The sequence below is a fragment of the Melitaea cinxia genome, chromosome 5 (genome assembly GCF_905220565.1).
Source record: "Melitaea cinxia chromosome 5, ilMelCinx1.1, whole genome shotgun sequence".
Classification (NCBI taxonomy): Eukaryota; Metazoa; Arthropoda; class Insecta; order Lepidoptera; family Nymphalidae; genus Melitaea; species Melitaea cinxia.
Genome location: NC_059398.1, coordinates 7,147,579 through 7,158,776, shown reverse-complemented (window position 1 = coordinate 7,158,776; position 11,198 = coordinate 7,147,579).

Below are 11,198 nucleotides of genomic sequence, written 5' to 3'. Positions count from 1 at the left end.
CGTTGACAATTTCACATTTCTTTTCAGCTCACGTCACGCGTGGGCAGGAACTTTAATATAGCCTTTACGAAACCCACTTTACATATACACGATGTATATGAATTACAAACAAAACAGCCACAAGTCTTCACTCCATTCATAAAACATGATGCGACACGAGATACATTACCGACGAGTATGACATTTTAATTTCAATGCGATGATAATATTTAATGTTACTCTAAACATACAATAAAGTCGCGATCGTATAAATCGTAATATACAATATGTTTTAAAATTAATTGTGAGAGATGACTTTGATATCATAAGAGGGATGAGACGTTAGAACAATGAACGATTTATGATTTTTCTGCTGCCATTGTTTTTGTCCACGGTGGAACGGATGGCGTGTGCTTTTCGGGTTATATGTTGTGTGATGGTTATTCTTGTGTGGAATTTGTTGAATACGGTTATACGAACTAATCTAACCATACAACCCCTTATAAGCCATATTATACCTACATTACATTATATTGTTACATTTTATATAAATGTTTTAAATGTCACGAGACTATTTCGATAAAATAATTCATTTCTATACGAATTGTTTAATTTTTTTATATGAATTTGTGAAGGTGTTATCTGTATTGTATTTTATTTGTAACTTTCAGTCAATCGATAGTGGTTATTGTGTATTATTCATACGTTATCAGTTCTTGACATCAACTGTACAGTGATTTAGTTATAAAGGTTATGTTATATTTTAATGGATTAGAAAGAAACGTCTATCAATATGTTATGACAATGTAATACGGCGATGTCCGTACTAAAATACTTTGAGATAAAAAGAATTATTTTGGTACATTGTAAAAAGATATCGACGTCAAAAATGGTTATAAAATATTTTTCTTCGATAGTTTCTCTTTCCCATGAAACCCATGTTTCTTCTAATGTTTTAAATTATATTAATAATTGCAGAAATTTAACACTGAAAACAAAGCACAATATAAATGGAATTCCATCTTGCTCCTTGCATATTTTACGGAGGTTGATCGGTCTCAAGGATAGATGAAAAATAGAACGAATCGATGAGCCATGTCACTGCATTCCCAGAACTCTTGCAACGGTTATGAAGTTACCGATTTTGTGAATATTTAACGATCTCTTAAAAGCGCTTGTAAGTTTAAAAACATGGGCCTTTGTGACTAATAGTAATTTTTAATATCGTGTTCTTAAAATTTTATTACTTTACATATTTAAGACGCATAAAAAATATATAACTCTTATTCAAATGCGACAGTCACATTTTTTATTTAATTTTATATATTTTTTGTTTTATTTGATTATTTATATTATCATTCTGAATATTTGCGACGAATTTGTCTTACACAATTCAATATTGTACGACTTACTCTGTTTCCTTTTTTTGGTTTTATTAAACACACATACGTTAGCTTAATATAATTTTAGTCTCTTCATTTATCTGGTACTGAGGTTCTTCATCTATTATTGAGGTAGGAGACAGCAATAAATGTCTGGCTCAAAATTCGGAGCAGCCCGACTGGGGTACCTCAACCTTACAGAAGATTACTGCTAATAAGCAAGGCTCTAAAGTAGTGTTTTGTCCCTTGTGGTGAGTAAAGTAGCCAGAGCTCCTAGGGAGGATCGAGGATAGACATTATTTAATAACAAGCAAGTAATAATTAAATTAAAATAACTTATGAAATATTTGAGAATAATGAGTTACAAAAAAAAATATATATTCTTTAATATTTATATTTTTACTTTATGTATTATACGGAAAAGTGTAAATATATTCAGTTGATTACTGTGTTACTCAAATACTTTTATGTCATGTATTATTTGATTAAAGAATATGATATAAAGGCACGTGTAGCTCTATATATGCATTATTAAAAACTATTGATTCACATAAAACCTAAAATATGACATTGTAGCAATGACATTATCTGTACGATTATTTATTATTTATCAAGATTTAGAGTCTGTATTTTATCGATTAATGATATAGTAAAATACGATTTCAACATTCAAAAAACCGATTCTTTATGTTCATGAAGCGTGTTTTGTTTTGAATTTCGAACACGACATAATATATCATAAGGATTTTGAAAAAAGAAACCAGACTTAAATGAAATAAGTTGGATTTAATATACAGAACATATTTTTGTGGTAATAATATATTTGTGGTATAAATTAAAATTGTAACTAAAGAAAAAAAAATTACATGAGTATTTTTAATAAAATCAGTTTGAATACGTACATCACCTTACTTTGTGATATGAAATTACAGCTAATGCTCGGCAGCCTTCTGCGGGATAGTACCATAGGCGGATTTACCCTAGGGCCAAAACGGCCTTGGCTGGGGCGGATTTTTGTGAGGGCCAGTGCAAGCCTAGCACGATGAAGGGTGTGCGGTATATGGAAAAGTAATGGATGCTTACAAGAATCAATAATTATACGGAATAGTTGGCCTAAAAAAAAGATGAGCTGAATAATTCCAAAATATATCGACAGTTTTAGTAATCAGTTATATTTTTATAGGGCGGCAAGCTTTATTGACTATATCAAACTGTCACAAATGTTCAATATGTAAATTAATTGTTGTAGTTTTACTTGATAATTTGATTTAAAATTTCAGCTACAAAACTTGTATCGCTGTTAAAAATATATATGTTCGTAACCACAATGACCTCTGAACATGTATGTATTGAAACTGTATATACTTATATTGATATTCAATTCACGCTGTTTCTTCTTTTATAAAAAGTATATTCGTTTCAGCCTGTAATATCCCACTGTTGGGCATAGGCCTCTTTCCCCATGTAGGAGAAGGATCAGAGCTTAATCCACCACGCTGCTACAATGCGGGTTGGCGAATATATTCCATACTATGAGTAACGATCGTTATCAGGTGTATATGATAACAACCGAGACCGACGGCTTAACGTGCTCTCCGAGGCACGGCGGGGAGACCCACAAGGACTGCACAAACACTCAGACATGGCAAACACCTGTATGGCCAATACAAATGTTTTTCTTGTGCGGGGATCGAACCCGCAACCACCAGCGCAACCGGCACAATCCATAGCTGTGACCGTTGCGCCAACGCGGCGTCAAATAAAAAGTATATTAAAACAATAAAATTTTAGTAGTATTATTGGAAAATTGTTAATATAATTACACTTCAATAGAAATAATTTATTGCATAACGTTTTCTACTATTAAATAAACGTGCCAACTTATAAAAACAGTTTTTTATTATTATTTTAAATTTATTGTGTTGAAATTTTTTAATTATTTCTTCCACTGCTATTCCCTAATTTATATTTTTATGTAGAACGAACGACAATGATTTTGACTAAAAACATTTGTATTCAATTGTTAAGTTCTTGTGTGTAAGTAAAATTCCGCGAATAATAAAATATGACTGTTATATTCAGACCTACATTAGTTCATTTTCAGGATTGTAAAGTAAGATGAAATAGAAAAAGTATACACACTGCAGCCTATCGCAGTCCACTGCTGGACATGGGCCTAAAAATGGCGCGAACTCGTGTGTTTTAGCCATATCATTTTATTTGGTGTTTATGTTCAAGATAGTGTTCTTTTATATTAAAGAGCTTCTTTAGCTGTTTTTTTAAGTTTGCTTAGATTTATGACAGAATTTTTATTATGAGATTTTTTTACTTAAAAATGTGAAAATATTCCGAGCTCTACTTTTTATATCTTCGTGAAAAACTCGGAAATAATTTGAAGCATTCCACATTGCAACCATTAGAATGTATTGCTAAAAATATTTGAAATATTTTAAATATCACGAAAACTAGAAGTAAGTAACCTCTTTAGCGTATCTGGGGGCACGGTAGTGCCCCCGCCAAGACGAGACAAAAAAAAAAAAAAAAAAAACGAAAAGCACTACCTATCTTTTCTCGAAGTGCTTCGTCGTTTTTTTGAACCCTCATAACTTGGGTTTGGATTATACTAGATAAACAAAATTCTCGGAATATAATATCAATAGTGGACTTATTAAACATATAAAGTTTCAATTACATAGCTCTTATACTTTAGATTTTATTGATATCTAAAAAACCCCGATTTCGTCACTCACTGATGATCATCAAAATTCTTAGAGTACTTCCTGAAGTCCCAGAAAGCTGAAATTTGGTATGTAAGCTAGTATTAGTACACAAACAAGAAAAAAATTCTAAAACTTGGAACTTTTACCCCCCAACCCCTTAAACTAGGGGATGGAAGTTTGTATGAGACTTCCGCAAATTTTGATGCTAGAGGTCTGAAAATTAATATAGGGAATCCTAGTTACTCCTTGTTATAAATAATAATAATAAAATACATAAAAAATAAAAATCGGTTATTAGTTTAGGTCGAAAATTTACATTGTGTAATTTTGGTATTTAAGTTTTGCCGGAGGTCCGTTAGCATATCAGTTCAACATAAAATCAAAAACAGCGTGCTTAAACCGAATATGGTGAAGATTGGATGATATTTAAGGTATAAAATGTGTCGGAGGTAAAATGCAGCTATAATATTGTCATAAGCAACTTACAAAAAGAAGTGAAATCCCACCAAAAACATTTTCATGTAAAATGTTGCCAAGACGAGATCATATGGCTCGCACTGTCAAAAAGTTATCAGATCTCATGTAGAGCCAAGCTTCTAACTCTACACGTCCTAACTCTACAAGCCCTAACTTCATAAACTCTACACCTTAGTCAAAATATGTGGCTTGGCCGTTTCGTTACTACCGGCTGCCGATGTTGTAGATGACGACTTTCATGTGTCATTTATATATATATATATTGTCTCTTTTTATTTTTATTTGTATTATATGTATATCAATTATTCTTCTTCTTTTTATTTTTTCTTTAATAGAACTATTGTGTAACAGAAAAGTAATAAACAGTGAATAAATTTTTCACCTTACGCCGACGTGAAAGTAGCGAAACGGCCAAGCCACATATTTTGACTAAGGTGTAGAGTTTATGAAGTTAGGGCTTGTAGAGTTAGGACGTGTAGAGTTAGAAGCTTGGCTCTACATGAGATCTGATAACTTTTTGACAGTGCGAGCCATATGATCTCGTCTTGGCAACATTTTACATGAAAATGTTTTTGGTGGGATAAAATTTATACATTAAATAGATATATTTATGTATTTATTCTATAAATACATAAATATATCTATTTAAAATTAAAAATAATAATTGTTTCGTTAGTTTGTCTACAAGTCAACATATATAATATTAAAGTCTGGGCTAATTAGATGCGTGTCTCAAAAAATCGATTGTGATAGCGTTTAGGCGGCTGAGACGACCTTGCCTCTTTAGTATGGGCTTCATATCTACGTCTATACGAGATGTCACGATGGCACGCACGGTGAATATCTATGGCTGAAATTTCCAGAAATACTTATGCTTACACAAGTTATAACTTTCTTTAGACTTTCAAATCTCACAGTAAAATGAATTTATTTAGATATTTCTTTTTGACGCGCACTACGTCACTTCACCTTCCTATACTTATTTATGATTACATATTTCTTATTAAATTTTTCATTAATATTATAGTTTTTATTCATCCCGTCAAGTTTAATTTTTTAACTTGTATTGTATGAATACACATTACATTTTATTATGTTCGAATACCACTTCATTTATTATTATTATTATTTTTTTATTTGACGTATGTGATAATTGACTTTACTTATTTATATTACCTCTTCAATTACATACGTTTCAATAATATTTACTTTTTAATTGACCTATACCTACTTCATATCATTGGATAAAGAATTGCCGCTTCTTAAAAATGTTACCGTACGTATTTGTGAGAAGGAGGAAGGAGATTTAATCTAAAGTGCGGTATATTTTTGTTGCAGATAAATGGTATAAATATGAGGTGATTTGTGAGGAATGCGATGATTAGGACAAAGTAATATTATCACTGTACAAATGTGCTTTTTAAGGGATAGTCATTTTGTATGGATTAATACAGAGAGTGCTTTTGTTAGTACATTATTGTAATGCTAGTATGCACGCATGATCGTTTCTTATAATAAACTAGCTGTGTCCGCGACTTCGTCCGCGTGGAATTTAACAAAAAAGTTATTATTCAGTTCGAAGACTTGTAAAATAAATAAATTTCTAAACTAAAAGTAGCCTAAGTCACTCCTTATTACGTCAGCTATCTGCCAGTGAAAGTTCCGTCAAAATTGGTCCAGCCGTTTCAGAGATTATCCGGAACGAACAGACTGACAGACAGACAAAAACTGTAAAAAATGTTATTTTGGTATATGTACCGTGTATACATCTATATGCATTTAGTAAAAAGCGGTTGTTTTAATTAATAGTAGACGGGTCCTAGATTGGAGACCGCGTCTTGGCAAACGCAGTGTGGGACGTCCTCCAGCCCGTTGGACCGACGATCTACGTAAGATTGCTGGTGTAGGCTGGATGAGGATTGCGGAAAACCGGGATGTCTGGCGCGAACTTGGGGAGGCCTATGTCCAGCAGTGGACTGCCATAGGCTGAAGTGATGGTTGCTTTAATATTACAAACAGACACTCCAATTTTATTTATTTGTATAGATGAAACATAATAGTCAATTGTTATTAATAATTAAGGTACTCTACGAGTATACATGCTATTAGGAACGATTTATTTAATATATTTTGCATAAAAAGGTATGATATGTATAAAGAGTTAAAGGTATAATACGCTGTTTACACAACTGGTTTGGCTTTTAACTAAGCGAGCTAAAGCGATTTAGCGACAAACATGCAAACGCAACGTTATTCACATTGGATCACGATATAATCCGAAATTGATACTTCGTTATACAAACATTATAAATCATTTAAATAGCTTCTATTTTAAACTTATATGGAATAAAATTGTAAAATCAAAGCGTTGTTTGGCTTAATATATTAACATTAATGTTTTAAAAACAATTATATTAAGTATTAGTATTTATAGGCTGTAAAACATCGCATGCAAACCATGTGAGTCAAAATAATCGCGATTGCTAAAATATTTATTTAATAATTATACCCCTTTTTATACACTTTTTGGTTATTTATTTATACAGGTCGGAGTTAAGATTAAGAGTACTGCTAACATTTTTGCCAACATTCCACCCAGAAATTATTCGTATACTAATTTTATTATATGTTAATTCTTATTTGGTTGATTTTGCATTGTAAATAAAATATCAGTATTTTGATTAAATAATTGTGTATACATACGACGATTGATTATTGTTTTTTTTTCTTGGATGCCCTCCGGTCTGCTGGACCGACAATCTACGTAAGACTGCCGACTGGTGGTAGCTGGATGAGGATTGCGGACAACCGATCCTAGACGACTAATCGATGCGTACATTTTTAGTTGAAATACAGGACAATACAATTTTATTAAAAATAAGTTGTATCGATAGATTTTTTTCTAAAATCCCATCAACATATAGATTCTAAGCCATTTATTTTTATTGTCTGTGAACATTTATTTTAGTTCGAACTCAAAATCTTAGGTGAGAAACATACTTTCCTACATATATATACACTCATCATCATTATCATCATTACAGCCTATACAGTCCACTGCTGGACATAGGCCTCCACAAGTTTACGCCAAAAAATCCCGTGAACTCATGTGTTTTGCCCATAGTCACCACGCTGGGCAGGCGGGTTGGTGACCGCAGGGCTGGGTTTGTCGCACCGAAGACGCTGCTGCCCGTCTTCGGCCTGTGTATTTCAAAGCCAGCATTTGGATGGTTATCCCGCCACCGGTCGGCTTTTTAAGTTCCAAGGTGTTAGCTGTGGAACTGTGTTATCCCTTAGTCGCCTCTTACGACACCCACGGGAAGAGGGGGTGGCTATATTCTTTAGTACCGTAGCCACACAGTATATACACTATTACTATAATATATATTATAACTGTACTCATTCTCTAATGAACTTATTCTTTTACTATTTCTAGTTTTCAACTCACCTAATTATTAAATTTATTATGTAATTATTTTAAAAAACAACAAAAAAGTTTTAACGGTGCTAAAAAGTGTTCTATTCTGTCCATAAATTCTTAATTAACTCTGAGAAAGAAAAATATCTATCATTTACAGACACCTGTTCTAATTTGAGAGGGTTGCAATGTAGAATCTAGTGACTTTTTCATATCTATGTATGTAGGGCAAGGGTCTGACAGCATTCTTACCATAGTGAAAGCAGATTTGAGGTGTATTTTTGGAATGTGTTTTCCTATAAATGCTCGTTTACTGGATACAAGACTATCATTATTTTTTGATTAATATAAAAAAAAATTTCTCACCAAAAATTTTTACAATTAAAAGTATTTATTTGGCTGCGTTCATTATGATCGTACTAAATGTTCAACAAACCATAAATTGGCACTAATTATGAGCACAAAATTCTCTGGTACAATCTATGTGCACGATCATAGTTTACCCAAAGTGTCGCACACTTTGTCGGAGTACAGCTTTGCCATCGATTAGTATTGTCTTATAGGATCTAAGCTCTAAGCACAAGTCTACAATGTAGTTAGGTTTAGTTTTTTTTTAATTAAAACAAAAAATATAAATAATAACCGTTTTTTACATTTAAAATTGACTTTAAATAAATTATTTTTTCAATTTCTCAATTCGATACCTTAAAACGTAAATCCTATAAACTATTACAGTATACATGAGTAAATACTAAAGTCCGCAATATAATAGAAGCTGGCTTTCACCTCAAGAGAGTTAATATTTCAAGTCATTTACACCCCTTACACGTAATAAACGTACATATTACGAGTGTACATTAGCCACTGAGGTCAGGGCACTGCCAGATGGCGAAACGCCTGTAAAACCCGCTCTTACCAACCTTTAAATGAAATTGACACCTAACCTTTAATGTAGCGCCACATTGTGGTTAACTGGGGGGTCAGGATGTCCAATAGTAAAAAGCTCGCTATTATTATGTACTTGTACATATGTCAAAAATTCGTATTGAAATAAAAGGATTATTTTGTTTAATTCAACAAAATATACAGTTTAATGTTGTATTATTAAAAATGTATGTAAAAATGTACGCCATAGAATCCAAAAAAGTTGTTTCATTATAATGAGTAAAATTCGCGCAAAGATTAGAAAACAATATAATACATTGCATAATTAAATGATTAATTTAGTAATTTTATGATTTTTGAAAATGTCTTAAATATCTACGATTTATTTTTATTTTTGTGTTACCTCCACATTAGGAATTCTAAACATTTTTGAATATCATATTAATATATCGTTCCATAGCTTAATTGGCTAGAGCGTCGACACGGTCAGTCGGAGACGCGGGTTCGAGCACCGCTGGAGCGGTCAATTTTTGATATGATGATTTATGTCTTAAATATATAATAAAGTATGGACATACGCATCAACATCGCTTATATAACTTTAAGCTTAGCATAAATAGAAATAATTATTTTTGTTTATTATTAACTATACGTATTTTGTATATTTGTATTTTTATTTTAGTGTAATTATTATGACCTAAATTTTTTTCGTGCTTTATTAAAGCAGTGGTTTAACATTATAATACGACCGTGAGAGATGCATATCAAAACTTAAATTACGTGTTTGACTACGTTATAAGTTACCATTATAAAAATATTATAACTTCTACAAATATTATTACAAAAATAAAAATCACATACCAAATTAGTAATTGTTTCATATTTGAAAAGGTTTTTTATTTTTATTTTAATAATTATTGTTATAATTATTTTATGACACAGAATTCTTTAAATTTGTTAATAATTCTTTTTTGTTGGAAAGAGAATATCCAAAGAATAGTAACATGATAAGGAAACCAGGGTCAGATGATGGAATCCCAGAGAAATCCCCCTAAACCCACCAAACCCTCGAAAATCGTAGTGACGAGTAGTGCGTTTGTTTATTTTTTTCGTTTACTTACGTTGTATTACTTGTCGATGTAATTGAAGTCGGTTTTTTCATTTGCGAGCAAATACAATTATTATTACACGAAAGCATGAGCATGTCATACTGTCACGAGAGTACATAACAGTCGAAACAGAACAGTCAGTTTTTTTTTCAGTTTTCAGAAAACAGTCTTCATCCAGAATAATTCGATTATTCCAGCTAATGAGAAAACTTTTCTCCGAGCTGAGTCTCTTTGGAATATTTAATTATGTTCTTTTATATTATTTTTTCAAACATGATGGACAAATTTTGTTTCTTATGGTGAAGCTACGATATTTTTTTAAGCCAATTTAAAATTATTTTTCTAAACAAGAGCTCCTTACAATTTATATATGTACATAAGTAAAAATAAAAATCACATACCAAACTAACGACGACACTGGTCTAAATTTTTGAGACAAGTAGAAAAAATAAAATAACAAACAAAATGTGTATATTAAACTATTTTCTAATCTGCTTATCAATTAAACAGTCGTAAACTTACATTTAGTAAAAAGCTATAATTTTGTCATAACTAACAGATACTTAAATTCAATTTGTGCCTGTAAGCTACAGTTGTAAATATTATTTAATTGAAAAAAATGTATCTAAAGTACAGTATCATTAATCATTCATTGTATGTAAAACATAAAACTTAGTTAGTCCTCTAAAACAAACCCTTAACATTGCGTAGCTTTATATACAAAAAAAAAATATTTTTCATGAAAGGGTCATATTATGATTTATAGCAAAATGGTATTATTATAGTTTAAAGACAAAACTGCAAGCAATCCAATCCGACTACAGATGGGTTTATTATGGAAATCGAGCTGTATCAGACGTAAAGATAAGTGACGGTTACATGTAAATTATACAAACACGTCCATAGATCACATAAAAAGCTCCGAACTGTATAACGATTTTAACTCCATTTAAAACTTTAAGTTATTGCCTTTTCATATAGCATGTTCTTATTGTTTCGGTTTGTTTTATGTCTTATTGAGTGCTATACTGATGAAAATAAAATGAAAATTTAATTTGTATTAACTAATTTTTAGACGATTAAATTGAGATAACTCAAAAAAAAAATATTTTAGAAATTTGACACATTCTTTATTTAAGTTTTGTTTTAATAAATTTAAAAGAAACAAAAGCTACAAATAAACCCATTTTTTACTAGCTAACATAACATGAACATATACGCAAATCTA